Here is a 17,634-nt window from a genome sequence, read left to right on the forward strand (position 1 = left end):
CACATTTTGTCCGCGCGAGTTCTCGGAATTGAACGGACCAATGTTTATGGAACTCAACTATAATGAGGAACCCCATTTGAAGTTGTGCACCTTGCTATGGAATGGTAAAAGATGGCCGCCGTTTCCATGGAAACAGCACAAATGCGAAAAAAATCAAAGTGTTCCAAACTGGAAGAAACTCCACAGGAATGTTAACTGGCATCTCCTGATTTCCAGTTTGACTTTGGAATTTTCAAAATGGCTGCCGTTACCATGGAAACAGCTAAAATATCAAAAATTCTAACTCTTTCGTTATAAGATCCAGCTTGATGAAACTTTACGAAAATGTTCTCCAGTATGCCAAGATGTCAAGACAATATTTGGATAGTTCAAAATGGCCGCCGTTGTCATGAAAACTGGGGCCCAGTTTTGCATTGACCCTATGGAAAAATGCATAAAATCAGCATTTTCTCAGAGAGTAGTGCACCAAAGTCAATAAAACTGTATTGATATATAACATGACATGTGGCAATGAGACGTACGCTTTTAGAATTTTGGAATTATCTACTGTAACCATGGTTGCAGCACAAATGTTCAAAATTTCCAAAAAGAATTAAGTGCTGCAAACTGGATGAAACTTTACAGGAATAGTGACTGACATGTGCGGAGTTCCATTTTGAAGTTGGAATTTCCAAAATGGCCGCCGTAACCATGGAAACAGCAAAAATATCAAAATTTTCAAAATGCTTCAAACTTAATGAAATTTTGCAAAAATGATGACTTGGATGTGTAGATGCACTCTTTGACTTTGAAATTTTCAAAATGGCTGCCGCTCGCCTGGCAATAGGGGGACGAGGGTGCCATCCGTTATTGCTAGCAATTACAAATCTAGTTTTTATTATTCTTATTCCACACTTTTTTGTCCAGCTTAGTTCTCGGAATATAATGGACCAATTTTGATGGAACTATACCATAATGTTCACCACCATGTGTAGTTGTGCACCTTACTTTGGAATTAAAAAAATGGCTGCCATTGCCATGGAAACAGCAAAAATGTGAAAATGTAATGGAACATTCCAGAACATTAGGGTTAAATTAATTCTACAGCCATTAAATGTTATATGATGGTATAATATTATGGGAAGCACAATATGAAGCAGCAGTATGACTTTGGAATTTTCAAATGTTGCCATGGAAACTGTTCAAAAGTAGCAAAATTTTGAAAATTCTTCAAAAATGTATGAAACGTTACAGAAATGTTAACTTGTAAATCCAGATGCGGCATTTAACTTTGGAATTTCCAAAATGGCTGCCGTTACCATGGTTGCTGTTTAGTGGCAATTGGCGGACCAGGGTGACATCCGCTATTGCTTGCAATGGCAATTCTAGTTAAACATAAGTTTCTGTTTTCCGGTTTATATCGTCATCAGGAATTAGACATATGAAAGAAACTTTAAAATGCTGAAAAACGCGATGCACAGGGCTTTATAGGTAAGTGTTATACCAGCACAAGTTCAGTAATAGTGTACATTATTATACAGTTACTGTTATTGATTTACAGTTTTGTGTATTACACTTTGTTTACATTTAAGTGGATTCTATTTATACCATTTCTTAAATGTCATACCGTATTAACAATAAAAACCAAACAGTCTGTATAAACATATGCGCAATATTACTTGGCAATATGGACAATCGGTTCATTCGAGGATTAGCCATCCCGTCGTTGTCGTCCGATAACTTTCCTGCAGCCGCAATATCAATTTCGATACACCGAATTTTTTTACTTGTTAGAGGAAGTGCTGGGTCTGTGAGAGTTGCTCATCTTTTATTTAAGATACATAAAAACAATTCTTTTTCCTTATTCTCTCATCATCAAAGTACGTCAAAGCCATAAAAACTGATTTTTGATTGAAGCTTAATGAAAGTTACACACGCCACTGTTCTGTAGAATTCAGTATGGACTGTCTAGGGAAGAAGCTCTGAGGCTGACCTTTTTTTATGTACAAGTTACTATGACACATGTAAAACGACTCAGCTACTCAAATTCGACTGTCTTTGTCCACATCGTGGTCCAATCTCCCTGTCATCGTATTATAATACGATGGCTACATGACGGCATCACGAGGGTTTCACGTAGTCTTGTGGCTTTCCTAAGACGATCGGGCAGCTTCTTCTTTCCTACGTATTGTCTTCGTGTGTCCATGTGGTTTCAATTCGGGACAGTATGACGCAAGCATTGAGGAGTCACTGATGGTTTTGATAGTTGATTAGTTGATTTTGTATTTCTGATAATTTTTGCTGTTTTGCTGTAGATTTTGTATTGCTGATCATTGTTGTTGTTAACAGGTTCGACATTTCTATTGTAGATTTTAAGATGATAAGTAACCACCTGAAAATCGGCATTCAAGGGTAAGAAAATAACTTTATGAGTCATCCAATAGAATCGACAACCAAGACATGAATTTAGTTCTTGTATAGCTGATCCCTATTGACTTTAATAGTGTCTAACTATCTATTACATTTTATGCGGTGCTTTTACTTGAGAACAACCATTATAGGCCAAAGTACGATCTTAAACAAGGATCCTATATAAATAACGAGAAACGAGAAACCCTTATGAACCGCATCAACAAACGACAACTACTGACCATTAGGTTCAAATATGTCTGCTTGATTTTGTTCACACATTGTTGTCAAGATATTTGAATTTTAAGCGACTGTCATACAAGTGAGAGGTTACGCTAGCCATAAAACTAGGTTTAATCCACCATTTTTCTTAGAATGTCCTTTACCAAGTCAGGAATATGGCAGTTGTTATCAAATAGTTCGTTTCTATGTATGTTGCATAGGCATTTGTTTTGTTGCACTTTAGTGTTTCTGTTGTTCCTTTGTTTTCCCCTTATAGTTGATGTGTTTCCCTCAGTTTCAGTTTGTGGCCAGGATTTGTTGTCTCTCAATCGATTTATTACTTTTTAACAGCGATATATCACTGTTACCTTTATTCGATCAATATGATTCACATCGAAAACTTAAAACGGCTACTAAACCACCCGTATCATAGCTACGAGCTAATTCTCATTTTCACGAATGTGACCTATCGAATTATACTTATCACCGGGTAAGTACATTATCAATACGACGAGAGTGACATTAGGGGCAGGATCTACTTGCCCTTCTGGAGCACATCTATTTTCTCCGGTATTAGTTTTTTTTTTTTGTATTTTGTTTACTACTGGGTTTTTGGTCGCTTTACATTTTACCATGACATAGTCCGCCTGTTTACGTCTTACTTGTTTAATGTCCTACTTGTATCATTAGCATCTCTTTTTGAATTCTTGAAACAGAATTACAACGGAAGTTTCAACGTTTCTATAAGGTTTTAACCCCGCTGTAACGATGAAAGACGAACCATGATTATAAAAGTAATTAAATTTATTTCACAAGAGTCAAACTCCCCGGCAGTTCTAGCTCCGGTCTGCATACTACTCCGCACTAGTGGGGACGAGTTTTTGATTTGATCGAATTAACTTTCTTATTGACTTAAATTAAAAAGTTTGATATATATGTTGCATATTAATCGATTTTGTTAATATTTTTCCTAAAGTTTGCACGTCCATTTTTTTCCGATGATCAAATAACAATCAAAATCGACTGTCATACAAGTGAGAGGTTTAGCTAGCTATAAAACCAGGTTCAATCCATCATTTTCTGCATAAGAAAATGCATGTTCCAAGTCAGGAATATGACAGTTGTTATCCATCTGTTTTGTGTGTTTTATATTTTGACTTTGCCATTTTATTAGGGACTTTCCGTTTTCAATTTTCCTCAGAGTTCAATATTTTTGTTATTTTACTTTTTTTAATAGGGATGATGCACGAAATGAATCAGCTGGTTTGGATTTTCATCCTTGAAGGTAAAGACAGGTCTTTAATACCCTCTTGTGAATGAACATGCTTGAAGCAATATGCGTGGTGTAGGATTATATGAATTGACAGGTTCATTTTATCTTTGGATAATTTACGGAGAATTAGAGTGTTTCGGGGACGTATATAGTCATCAGGAAAATAAAGAGAGCTTTGCACGTGTCCCCATAGCGATTTTGTAAATCAATTATACTCAAAAATCGAATCGCATATTGTGCTCATCGCTTGCTCATTTAAGTGATAACATTATAAGAAAACTCTCTGTTTTCTGTTCTATTTATTATTTCTTTTTACCAATGTAAAGCTCGTGCTAAATTTGTTAATGTTTAGTCAAACTAATACAACTCATCCTGAGAATGTTATGTACAAATTTCTCAAAGATAGCAGGCTTAACAATTGGTTAGTCGTCAACCGTTTCGTCTACATACGACTTATCAATGGCGCTCTTATAAAAACAGGAAGAAGAGATAAATAGGAGTTGAAGAGCATGGAATACGTTTAAAGGTGTTTAAATGTTTAACAATATAGAAAAAGAAATATATATCATAAGTTGTTTAATAATTATATATGAATTATTTCATTTCAGATGAGATTTTTCGTAACAGTTTGTAGAGACCACAGTGATTACATGTGAATTTATTCGTGTCAATTGTGCTTGTATCAGCGTGTCAATATAATGGTGCATGTAATGAACACAACTATAGTATTAAATAGAACCAACCTTACTGTCATTTATGATTATTATGGACCAGCTCTTACAAGCTTTTTCGCTGTTTGGTTGATTATCATAATTTTATGTTCTATAATAGGAAACATTCTTGTGATGTTAGTGATTCTGTTGGATAGCAAAATGCGCCACGTGCACAACCGTATCAATTTGTTTTTGTTTAATCTTGCATTGTCTGATGTTATGACTGGGTTGTTTGACGCTCCAGTGTCTCTCTACACACTCACACAAGAACATTGGGATTTGGGAGATTTTCTATGCAATGTGAATCTTTTTCTAAACGCAACATTTTTGTTCACATCCGTGCATAGTTTGATGTACATTAGTATCCATAAATACATATCCATTAGGCGTCTATCTGATTGTAATACAACTCCAGTTGGTAAATGTGCATGTTATTCCATGATTTTAGCGTCGTGGGGATGGGGTATTGTCTTTGCTCTCCTCACTACTTTTTACCTAAGCGCAGCAGAATACAAAGCTAAAACTATACAGTGTGGGCCAAAGTACCCAATTTTTAATATAAAATCATTTGCCCTATCTTTTGGAAATTTAATGTTGAACTTTGTGATACCTCTCATTATTATGGTAATTATGTATTCGAGGATATACTTTGTAATAAAGGATGATGCAGTATTTCGACGCAAGTCAACAACACAACAAAAAGATATTAGGAGCCGTTCTGATACAAAGGTTGTAAATGAAAAAGCTGTAATTCATACCTTAGTAATCGTTTTAAGTTGTTTTATTATATGTTGGCTTCCATACATGTTCTACACAAATTTCATATTTTTCACAATTGACAGAAAGACAATTCCAGCTTTCTTGAATCCTTTGGTAAGTAAAACTAATGCTCTATGTGTTCTGGGAATTTTAGCAATATCAATTTATAAAAGGGGGATGACAACCCAGCGCAAAGGCAGATTCAACGTATTTCCATGGGAGAATCATTTTTCTTTATGATCCGAATGGTTTATCGAGTCGTGAAACTCAACATGTGCTAAGTATTTTGAATTTATGGAAATATGTAGTTCATAAAACAAAAGCTTATAAAACTAGTCAATTCACATTTCCTTATGTAGAAAATAGTGAATTTAATCTGATGTTATGGTTAGCTTATTTTGTTCTTTGTATGACAGTCACATACAAATCCATTATATTGACAACAGAGTGTGGTGAACAAAACAAATTTATTACATTTCTAGTACCGTTTTGATATTTTGGACCTTCGAAAAAACAATACAGGAGTACTATCTATTTTAGTGTATGTAGGTGGTGTTAGTGTTGATAGACTATAATTGACCTATGATGGTATAATGGTACTTAGCTGGTGTAGATTGACATTGTGATTACACGTTTATGAAGTGTTTAATAACATAACGGTATCAATTTGTCTGCACCAGATGTTCATTTCGACAATCAGTATTACTTTAGGTCAAAATATTTATTGTTTCAAACACTTATGTTGTAACTGCATAAGGCAACATTGAAGTTTTGTGATTGTTATGTTGCTACCATGATTTTAGATATTTTATAATTGATCGATTAGCTAAATGATTGAACGAAAAATTTGATAGATTGATTGATTGATTGGCTGGTCGTTGGTGATTTAAAGGCGCGTTGCACACAGCGACTGTATTCCGTTGAGAACACAGTTTCGATATAACACAATTTAGACATAAGAACAGTTGGCAAAATATCCATAACAATTATAAAACCGTTGATAAAAACAAGTCCATAACTATACTGTATAATATCAATATATCATTTATAGTGTTAACTGTGTAAGAAAAAAACCCATTATAGACGCCATTTTGTCTAAGCTGCAGTAAGTCTTTATGGCACCCTAAACGGAGTTTGGGTGACATATTGTTATTCTACGTTTCTTTTTTTCTTATTATTTTTCTTCCACTTTTTTTGTCCAGCTTATATCTTGGAATTGGATGAACCAAATGTTATGGAACTATACCATAATGTTAACCAGCATGTGCAGATTTGCAATCGGGGTATGGCATTTTCAAGATGGCCACCGTTACCATGGAAACAGAACAAATGTGAAAAATAAAATTTTTGTTTTTGGTGAATAATTTGAGTATGCATGAACATAGAATCATCTAATTTTTATATATTATTAGTGTCCACTATATACAAGTTTTATGGGATTTTGAGAAGCTTTGGAACTACTATATTGCCATGGAAACTAAATACATTTAGCATTAAACCCTATGGGAAAACCTTAAAATAGCATATACTCCGTTAACAAGGAAGGTCAAACTCAATGAAACTACATGTATATGTAACATGGCATGTTTCAAAGTGGCACCTGTCTTTGGAATTTTGGAATTAGTAACCGTTACCATGGAAACAGCAAAAATTTCAAAAGTTTCAAATTGCTCCAAACTTTATGAAATTTAACAACAATGTTGATAAACATTTGTAGATACGCTTTTTGACTTTGGAATTTTCAAAATGGCTGCCGCTCACCTGGCAATAGGGGAAGGGTGCCATCCGTTTTTGCTAGCAATTACAAATCTAGTTATTTTTATTTTTCTTCCACACATTTTGTCCGCGCGAGTTCTCGGAATTGAACGGACCAATGTTTATGGAACTCAACTATAATGAGGAACCCCATTTGAAGTTGTGCACCTTGCTATGGAATGGTAAAAGATGGCCGCCGTTTCCATGGAAACAGCACAAATGCGAAAAAAATCAAAGTGTTCCAAACTGGAAGAAACTCCACAGGAATGTTAACTGGCATCTCCTGATTTCCAGTTTGACTTTGGAATTTTCAAAATGGCTGCCGTTACCATGGAAACAGCTAAAATATCAAAAATTCTAACTCTTTCGTTATAAGATCCAGCTTGATGAAACTTTACGAAAATGTTCTCCAGTATGCCAAGATGTCAAGACAATATTTGGATAGTTCAAAATGGCCGCCGTTGTCATGAAAACTGGGGCCCAGTTTTGCATTGACCCTATGGAAAAATGCATAAAATCAGCATTTTCTCAGAGAGTAGTGCACCAAAGTCAATAAAACTGTATTGATATATAACATGACATGTGGCAATGAGACGTACGCTTTTAGAATTTTGGAATTATCTACTGTAACCATGGTTGCAGCACAAATGTTCAAAATTTCCAAAAAGAATTAAGTGCTGCAAACTGGATGAAACTTTACAGGAATAGTGACTGACATGTGCGGAGTTCCATTTTGAAGTTGGAATTTCCAAAATGGCCGCCGTAACCATGGAAACAGCAAAAATATCAAAATTTTCAAAATGCTTCAAACTTAATGAAATTTTGCAAAAATGATGACTTGGATGTGTAGATGCACTCTTTGACTTTGAAATTTTCAAAATGGCTGCCGCTCGCCTGGCAATAGGGGGACGAGGGTGCCATCCGTTATTGCTAGCAATTACAAATCTAGTTTTTATTATTCTTATTCCACACTTTTTTGTCCAGCTTAGTTCTCGGAATATAATGGACCAATTTTGATGGAACTATACCATAATGTTCACCACCATGTGTAGTTGTGCACCTTACTTTGGAATTAAAAAAATGGCTGCCATTGCCATGGAAACAGCAAAAATGTGAAAATGTAATGGAACATTCCAGAACATTAGGGTTAAATTAATTCTACAGCCATTAAATGTTATATGATGGTATAATATTATGGGAAGCACAATATGAAGCAGCAGTATGACTTTGGAATTTTCAAATGTTGCCATGGAAACTGTTCAAAAGTAGCAAAATTTTGAAAATTCTTCAAAAATGTATGAAACGTTACAGAAATGTTAACTTGTAAATCCAGATGCGGCATTTAACTTTGGAATTTCCAAAATGGCTGCCGTTACCATGGTTGCTGTTTAGTGGCAATTGGCGGACCAGGGTGACATCCGCTATTGCTTGCAATGGCAATTCTAGTTAAACATAAGTTTCTGTTTTCCGGTTTATATCGTCATCAGGAATTAGACATATGAAAGAAACTTTAAAATGCTGAAAAACGCGATGCACAGGGCTTTATAGGTAAGTGTTATACCAGCACAAGTTCAGTAATAGTGTACATTATTATACAGTTACTGTTATTGATTTACAGTTTTGTGTATTACACTTTGTTTACATTTAAGTGGATTCTATTTATACCATTTCTTAAATGTCATACCGTATTAACAATAAAAACCAAACAGTCTGTATAAACATATGCGCAATATTACTTGGCAATATGGACAATCGGTTCATTCGAGGATTAGCCATCCCGTCGTTGTCGTCCGATAACTTTCCTGCAGCCGCAATATCAATTTCGATACACCGAATTTTTTTACTTGTTAGAGGAAGTGCTGGGTCTGTGAGAGTTGCTCATCTTTTATTTAAGATACATAAAAACAATTCTTTTTCCTTATTCTCTCATCATCAAAGTACGTCAAAGCCATAAAAACTGATTTTTGATTGAAGCTTAATGAAAGTTACACACGCCACTGTTCTGTAGAATTCAGTATGGACTGTCTAGGGAAGAAGCTCTGAGGCTGACCTTTTTTTATGTACAAGTTACTATGACACATGTAAAACGACTCAGCTACTCAAATTCGACTGTCTTTGTCCACATCGTGGTCCAATCTCCCTGTCATCGTATTATAATACGATGGCTACATGACGGCATCACGAGGGTTTCACGTAGTCTTGTGGCTTTCCTAAGACGATCGGGCAGCTTCTTCTTTCCTACGTATTGTCTTCGTGTGTCCATGTGGTTTCAATTCGGGACAGTATGACGCAAGCATTGAGGAGTCACTGATGGTTTTGATAGTTGATTAGTTGATTTTGTATTTCTGATAATTTTTGCTGTTTTGCTGTAGATTTTGTATTGCTGATCATTGTTGTTGTTAACAGGTTCGACATTTCTATTGTAGATTTTAAGATGATAAGTAACCACCTGAAAATCGGCATTCAAGGGTAAGAAAATAACTTTATGAGTCATCCAATAGAATCGACAACCAAGACATGAATTTAGTTCTTGTATAGCTGATCCCTATTGACTTTAATAGTGTCTAACTATCTATTACATTTTATGCGGTGCTTTTACTTGAGAACAACCATTATAGGCCAAAGTACGATCTTAAACAAGGATCCTATATAAATAACGAGAAACGAGAAACCCTTATGAACCGCATCAACAAACGACAACTACTGACCATTAGGTTCAAATATGTCTGCTTGATTTTGTTCACACATTGTTGTCAAGATATTTGAATTTTAAGCGACTGTCATACAAGTGAGAGGTTACGCTAGCCATAAAACTAGGTTTAATCCACCATTTTTCTTAGAATGTCCTTTACCAAGTCAGGAATATGGCAGTTGTTATCAAATAGTTCGTTTCTATGTATGTTGCATAGGCATTTGTTTTGTTGCACTTTAGTGTTTCTGTTGTTCCTTTGTTTTCCCCTTATAGTTGATGTGTTTCCCTCAGTTTCAGTTTGTGGCCAGGATTTGTTGTCTCTCAATCGATTTATTACTTTTTAACAGCGATATATCACTGTTACCTTTATTCGATCAATATGATTCACATCGAAAACTTAAAACGGCTACTAAACCACCCGTATCATAGCTACGAGCTAATTCTCATTTTCACGAATGTGACCTATCGAATTATACTTATCACCGGGTAAGTACATTATCAATACGACGAGAGTGACATTAGGGGCAGGATCTACTTGCCCTTCTGGAGCACATCTATTTTCTCCGGTATTAGTTTTTTTTTTTTGTATTTTGTTTACTACTGGGTTTTTGGTCGCTTTACATTTTACCATGACATAGTCCGCCTGTTTACGTCTTACTTGTTTAATGTCCTACTTGTATCATTAGCATCTCTTTTTGAATTCTTGAAACAGAATTACAACGGAAGTTTCAACGTTTCTATAAGGTTTTAACCCCGCTGTAACGATGAAAGACGAACCATGATTATAAAAGTAATTAAATTTATTTCACAAGAGTCAAACTCCCCGGCAGTTCTAGCTCCGGTCTGCATACTACTCCGCACTAGTGGGGACGAGTTTTTGATTTGATCGAATTAACTTTCTTATTGACTTAAATTAAAAAGTTTGATATATATGTTGCATATTAATCGATTTTGTTAATATTTTTCCTAAAGTTTGCACGTCCATTTTTTTCCGATGATCAAATAACAATCAAAATCGACTGTCATACAAGTGAGAGGTTTAGCTAGCTATAAAACCAGGTTCAATCCATCATTTTCTGCATAAGAAAATGCATGTTCCAAGTCAGGAATATGACAGTTGTTATCCATCTGTTTTGTGTGTTTTATATTTTGACTTTGCCATTTTATTAGGGACTTTCCGTTTTCAATTTTCCTCAGAGTTCAATATTTTTGTTATTTTACTTTTTTTAATAGGGATGATGCACGAAATGAATCAGCTGGTTTGGATTTTCATCCTTGAAGGTAAAGACAGGTCTTTAATACCCTCTTGTGAATGAACATGCTTGAAGCAATATGCGTGGTGTAGGATTATATGAATTGACAGGTTCATTTTATCTTTGGATAATTTACGGAGAATTAGAGTGTTTCGGGGACGTATATAGTCATCAGGAAAATAAAGAGAGCTTTGCACGTGTCCCCATAGCGATTTTGTAAATCAATTATACTCAAAAATCGAATCGCATATTGTGCTCATCGCTTGCTCATTTAAGTGATAACATTATAAGAAAACTCTCTGTTTTCTGTTCTATTTATTATTTCTTTTTACCAATGTAAAGCTCGTGCTAAATTTGTTAATGTTTAGTCAAACTAATACAACTCATCCTGAGAATGTTATGTACAAATTTCTCAAAGATAGCAGGCTTAACAATTGGTTAGTCGTCAACCGTTTCGTCTACATACGACTTATCAATGGCGCTCTTATAAAAACAGGAAGAAGAGATAAATAGGAGTTGAAGAGCATGGAATACGTTTAAAGGTGTTTAAATGTTTAACAATATAGAAAAAGAAATATATATCATAAGTTGTTTAATAATTATATATGAATTATTTCATTTCAGATGAGATTTTTCGTAACAGTTTGTAGAGACCACAGTGATTACATGTGAATTTATTCGTGTCAATTGTGCTTGTATCAGCGTGTCAATATAATGGTGCATGTAATGAACACAACTATAGTATTAAATAGAACCAACCTTACTGTCATTTATGATTATTATGGACCAGCTCTTACAAGCTTTTTCGCTGTTTGGTTGATTATCATAATTTTATGTTCTATAATAGGAAACATTCTTGTGATGTTAGTGATTCTGTTGGATAGCAAAATGCGCCACGTGCACAACCGTATCAATTTGTTTTTGTTTAATCTTGCATTGTCTGATGTTATGACTGGGTTGTTTGACGCTCCAGTGTCTCTCTACACACTCACACAAGAACATTGGGATTTGGGAGATTTTCTATGCAATGTGAATCTTTTTCTAAACGCAACATTTTTGTTCACATCCGTGCATAGTTTGATGTACATTAGTATCCATAAATACATATCCATTAGGCGTCTATCTGATTGTAATACAACTCCAGTTGGTAAATGTGCATGTTATTCCATGATTTTAGCGTCGTGGGGATGGGGTATTGTCTTTGCTCTCCTCACTACTTTTTACCTAAGCGCAGCAGAATACAAAGCTAAAACTATACAGTGTGGGCCAAAGTACCCAATTTTTAATATAAAATCATTTGCCCTATCTTTTGGAAATTTAATGTTGAACTTTGTGATACCTCTCATTATTATGGTAATTATGTATTCGAGGATATACTTTGTAATAAAGGATGATGCAGTATTTCGACGCAAGTCAACAACACAACAAAAAGATATTAGGAGCCGTTCTGATACAAAGGTTGTAAATGAAAAAGCTGTAATTCATACCTTAGTAATCGTTTTAAGTTGTTTTATTATATGTTGGCTTCCATACATGTTCTACACAAATTTCATATTTTTCACAATTGACAGAAAGACAATTCCAGCTTTCTTGAATCCTTTGGTAAGTAAAACTAATGCTCTATGTGTTCTGGGAATTTTAGCAATATCAATTTATAAAAGGGGGATGACAACCCAGCGCAAAGGCAGATTCAACGTATTTCCATGGGAGAATCATTTTTCTTTATGATCCGAATGGTTTATCGAGTCGTGAAACTCAACATGTGCTAAGTATTTTGAATTTATGGAAATATGTAGTTCATAAAACAAAAGCTTATAAAACTAGTCAATTCACATTTCCTTATGTAGAAAATAGTGAATTTAATCTGATGTTATGGTTAGCTTATTTTGTTCTTTGTATGACAGTCACATACAAATCCATTATATTGACAACAGAGTGTGGTGAACAAAACAAATTTATTACATTTCTAGTACCGTTTTGATATTTTGGACCTTCGAAAAAACAATACAGGAGTACTATCTATTTTAGTGTATGTAGGTGGTGTTAGTGTTGATAGACTATAATTGACCTATGATGGTATAATGGTACTTAGCTGGTGTAGATTGACATTGTGATTACACGTTTATGAAGTGTTTAATAACATAACGGTATCAATTTGTCTGCACCAGATGTTCATTTCGACAATCAGTATTACTTTAGGTCAAAATATTTATTGTTTCAAACACTTATGTTGTAACTGCATAAGGCAACATTGAAGTTTTGTGATTGTTATGTTGCTACCATGATTTTAGATATTTTATAATTGATCGATTAGCTAAATGATTGAACGAAAAATTTGATAGATTGATTGATTGATTGGCTGGTCGTTGGTGATTTAAAGGCGCGTTGCACACAGCGACTGTATTCCGTTGAGAACACAGTTTCGATATAACACAATTTAGACATAAGAACAGTTGGCAAAATATCCATAACAATTATAAAACCGTTGATAAAAACAAGTCCATAACTATACTGTATAATATCAATATATCATTTATAGTGTTAACTGTGTAAGAAAAAAACCCATTATAGACGCCATTTTGTCTAAGCTGCAGTAAGTCTAAGATTTATGAATGATGAAAATTATATTTCAGGCTTATTGCTTTGGGTTTTCCAGCAGTGCTTGTAATCCAGTCATATATGCATTCAGGTTTCCAGATTTCAAGAACGGCTACTTGCAAATCCTGCGGAAGCTTTCTTGTCGAAAATCAAAAAGTAAGTTAAACTTACGTGCTGTTTAATTAAAATATTTCAAGGTCATCAATTTGATGAATATGACAAACGTTTGAATGTTGAATGCTGTTCCTCAATTTTTGATACTATTACCTATTATGTCTGTTTTGTTTTGTTCACACATCGTTGTCAATGTAATGTAGTTTAATGCGACCGTCATCAAAGAGAGAGGTTTAGCTAGTTATAAAATCAGGTTTAGTCCATCATTTCCTACAGTAGAAAATATCTGTACCAAGTCAAGAATATGACCGTTGTTATCTATTCGTTTGATGTGTTTGATCTTTCAGTTTTACATTTGCTTATGGACGTTCCGTTTAGAAATTTTCTCGGAGTTCGGTATTTTTGTTTTTTACTTTTATATTTATATTAGTTAGGACTACGTTAAGTGTATAAAGTCTTTGTTTAGAGTACCGTATATTAAATTTGCATTACAATTTGATAAAAAAAAATAATATGAAAGAACATAACATACTTGGACATTCGGGGTTTATGACAAAGTCAATGTCAACAGACAGTTATGACTGTAATGATAGAAGATGATTACCATTCTATTCTTTTGAATAATAATGCAGCCGCTCTTTCTAGCAAACTTGCTGCAACAGTATTGAAGTTGAAAGTATTTGTCGAAATTCGTCAAAGTGAGAAACAGTTCTCGCATAATTACTCCTTGGTTTTCATTGTCAATGTATCAACTGTTATGCTTAAATATCTTATGCAATGTTGGGTAATATATTGATACTCAAGAATGAGAGGTTGACATTAGAAAAAACTTTTTTGATTTTGTCATATACCCTAGTTTTAAGTTTTATATTTTTAGATTACACGGATAAAAATTTAACTGCTCTTTGAAAAAAAGATTATTGAGTGACATTACATAATGAATTCCTCTAAAAGAGAAATTATAGAAAGTTGTTAAAATTGTTGTCAACTAAACGTTTGCATTAAATGTTTAAATTGTTATAAAATGGCTTTTCAGTCTGTATAAATGAATATACTTTTTTTCAAGAATCCGTTTCGTATCATAAAGATGATCATGATGACACAATAGAACAGATAGATCTTGAAGAATGTAATGAAGACGAGCATCACCATGACAATGTTAAATGAGATGAACTCAACTCTGTGATATGCAAGGCCATTTGTTTTTCAAGAAAAAAAACAACGTTGCCCGTTATGTCGATGTAAAACGAAATACTTATGTGACTAATAGAAATGAAAGAAGGTTTATTTAGATTTGACTATTTCTTACCAACTAAGAAATAAAGAATGCAGTAAAACAACAACTGTTTTGCAAGAGAGTGTTACTAGACGGTGGTTGACGAATAATAATTTAAAGTAATATAATGTTTCAAACGATAATGAATAATGAGGACACTTGTCTGTCTCTTAAAAGAAAATAACCTGTCGACTTAAAAATATAACACAAGGTACCTGACTCATATTTTTTAAAAGAAATATCACCCAACCACGAATGTCCTTCATATCTGAATTCTGCGGTTGTCAATGCCACTGAAACTTAGTATGTCGTGAATCTTAATTATATTATCCACAAAATGGGGAGAAAACGTTTATTTCTTCAAAGTATGTCAACCGTCAATTATTTCGTTTTCCACCAGCAAAATGATGAGATGATATGTCTGAAACTGAACCACAGGAGCTCAAGAATAGCAAATGTCTGCACAATCGGCATATATGTATACTATAACAAAGAAAAAAATGAGGTCTTTATCGACAAAGAAGATAAGAGTGCAATCAACATTTTTTGTTTGATGACGTCGTATTTTGTGGTACAATGCATAGGTGAACCATAAGTAGTTATATAATTTCTAAATGATTTGTATAAAACTATGTATCATTGGAATCGGAGGTTCCTTTGTATATAATGAAACGAAACTTTAATGTAATTTTAACATAATGAAAAATCTCAAGAGAAAATGACATAAAAATATTGCCCAAGTTAAACACGATAAAACTTAAAATCAGGCAAACCCTTTTAGGCATGGTACAGACACATTCAAGATAGATAAAACTGCTTATAGCTCGAAGATTTCCCCCTGGTTTTTTAAAAAACGTTTGCTTCAGGATACATTCGACTGCTTCAAAAATATCTTACAGTAGCTACTAACATGTTTTTTAACTACCATTCCCCAAAACACAACTACAGTGCTGTCACCCCTTGTAACAGGTAAATCTATTCTAATTGATCTAAATCGTTTTGATCAATCAACCTGTTTTAGTTAAAACGGTTAGTTTTATTCGGGGATAACCTCATGTATTTTATACGACCTAATGAAGCAATGATGGATTCGTCTTAGGTTATGTCTTGCTAGTGTTTTTGTGTGTTAATGATGTCCAGGATGTCCTCATATTCGACGAACTAAAGAAAATCATAAGTTGTGAAAACAAACAAGTTTGGGTTAAAAAGTAAAATAAAAAAAATACTGAACTCCGAGAAAAATTCAAAACGAAAAGTACCTAATCAAAAGGCAAAATCAAATGATAAAACACATCAAACGAATAGACAACAAAAATTGAAATCACAAAAATATTGAACTCAGAGGAAATAAAATCGGAAAGTCCCTAATCACATGGCAAAATTAAATGACAAAACACATCAAAAACTAATGGACAAGAACTATCACACTCCTAACTTCGTACATGCATTTTTAAATGTAGAAAATGGTGGATTAAACCTGGTTTAATAGCACTAAACCTCTCACTTTGTTGACAGTCTCATCAAATTCCGTTATATTTACAATGATGCGTGAACTAAACAGACATAATGCATAAAATAGTCAAATATTGGTACAGCAGTCATCATCGTGTAACAATTAAACAAAACACAAAAACATCTATCTACAAACACATTCATTGATTCGCGTGTCTGACGCCAGAAAATTTTATACGTCACATATTTTTGTCGTTTAATGATTATAGGGTAGGTTGAAAACAAATCTTTACGACAAAAGAGATGATTTCAGTTTTCCAATTGTGAACTTTCCATTTATAAGTAGCAACAATCCAGCAGCACCTGCATACGTGGTATATATCTCCCAACTGATACGATATTCCCGTGCTTGCATTTCCTATTATGATTTTCTTGATAGAGGGTTGCTGCTCACAAGGAAGCTATTAAACCAAGAGTTCCAAATGGTGAATTTGAAATCATCCCTTCGTACATTTTCAGGACGCCATCAAGAGTTGGTTGACCGTTTTTGAATAACCGTTTCACAAATGATATCGGTTATGTTCCTTACGTCGTAACTACAATCCCCTTCCCTTTCATGAATATGACCTACTGAATTAGACTATTTACCGGATTTGTTATCACATAAGCAACACGACGGGTGCCACATGTGGAGCAGGATCTGCTTACCCTTTCGGAAAACATGAGATCACCCCTAGTTTTTGTTGGGGTTCGTGTTGTTTATTCTTTAGTTTTCTATGTTGAGTCATGAGTACTATTGTTTGTCTGTTTGTCTATTCATTTTTAGCCATGGCGTTGTCAGATTATTTTCGATTTATGAGTTTGACTGTCCCTTTGGTATCCTTCGTCCCTCTTTTAAACAAACAATTTAAAAATTTCACATGCGCAATATTAGCAATTGTCATACTCCTGACTTAGTACAGGCATTTTCTCATGTAACAAATTGTGTTTAAACCTGGTTTTATAGCTAGCTAAACCTCTCACTTGTATGACAGTCGCATTAGATTCCATTACATTGAGAACGATGTGCAAAAATATAAACAGACATAATAGGTAAAAGTGTCAAAAATAGGGGAACAACAGACAACATTGTCGAACGT

The 17,634-nt window shown here is 34.2% G+C and overlaps 1 long non-coding RNA gene across 1 annotated transcript; it reads left to right on the forward strand.

Annotated features, from left to right (window-relative positions):
- Positions 1-1,368: 1,368 nt before the first annotated feature.
- On the forward strand, positions 1,369-5,688 carry LOC139513848 (uncharacterized). The gene is made up of 4 exons (XR_011662530.1): positions 1,369-1,470; positions 2,349-2,391; positions 3,848-3,895; positions 4,492-5,688. It is a non-coding gene; the product is annotated as an uncharacterized lncRNA (long non-coding RNA).
- Positions 5,689-17,634: the final 11,946 nt, after the last annotated feature.

The sequence above is a fragment of the Mytilus edulis genome, chromosome 2 (genome assembly GCF_963676685.1).
Source record: "Mytilus edulis chromosome 2, xbMytEdul2.2, whole genome shotgun sequence".
NCBI classification, from domain to species: domain Eukaryota; kingdom Metazoa; phylum Mollusca; class Bivalvia; order Mytilida; family Mytilidae; genus Mytilus; species Mytilus edulis.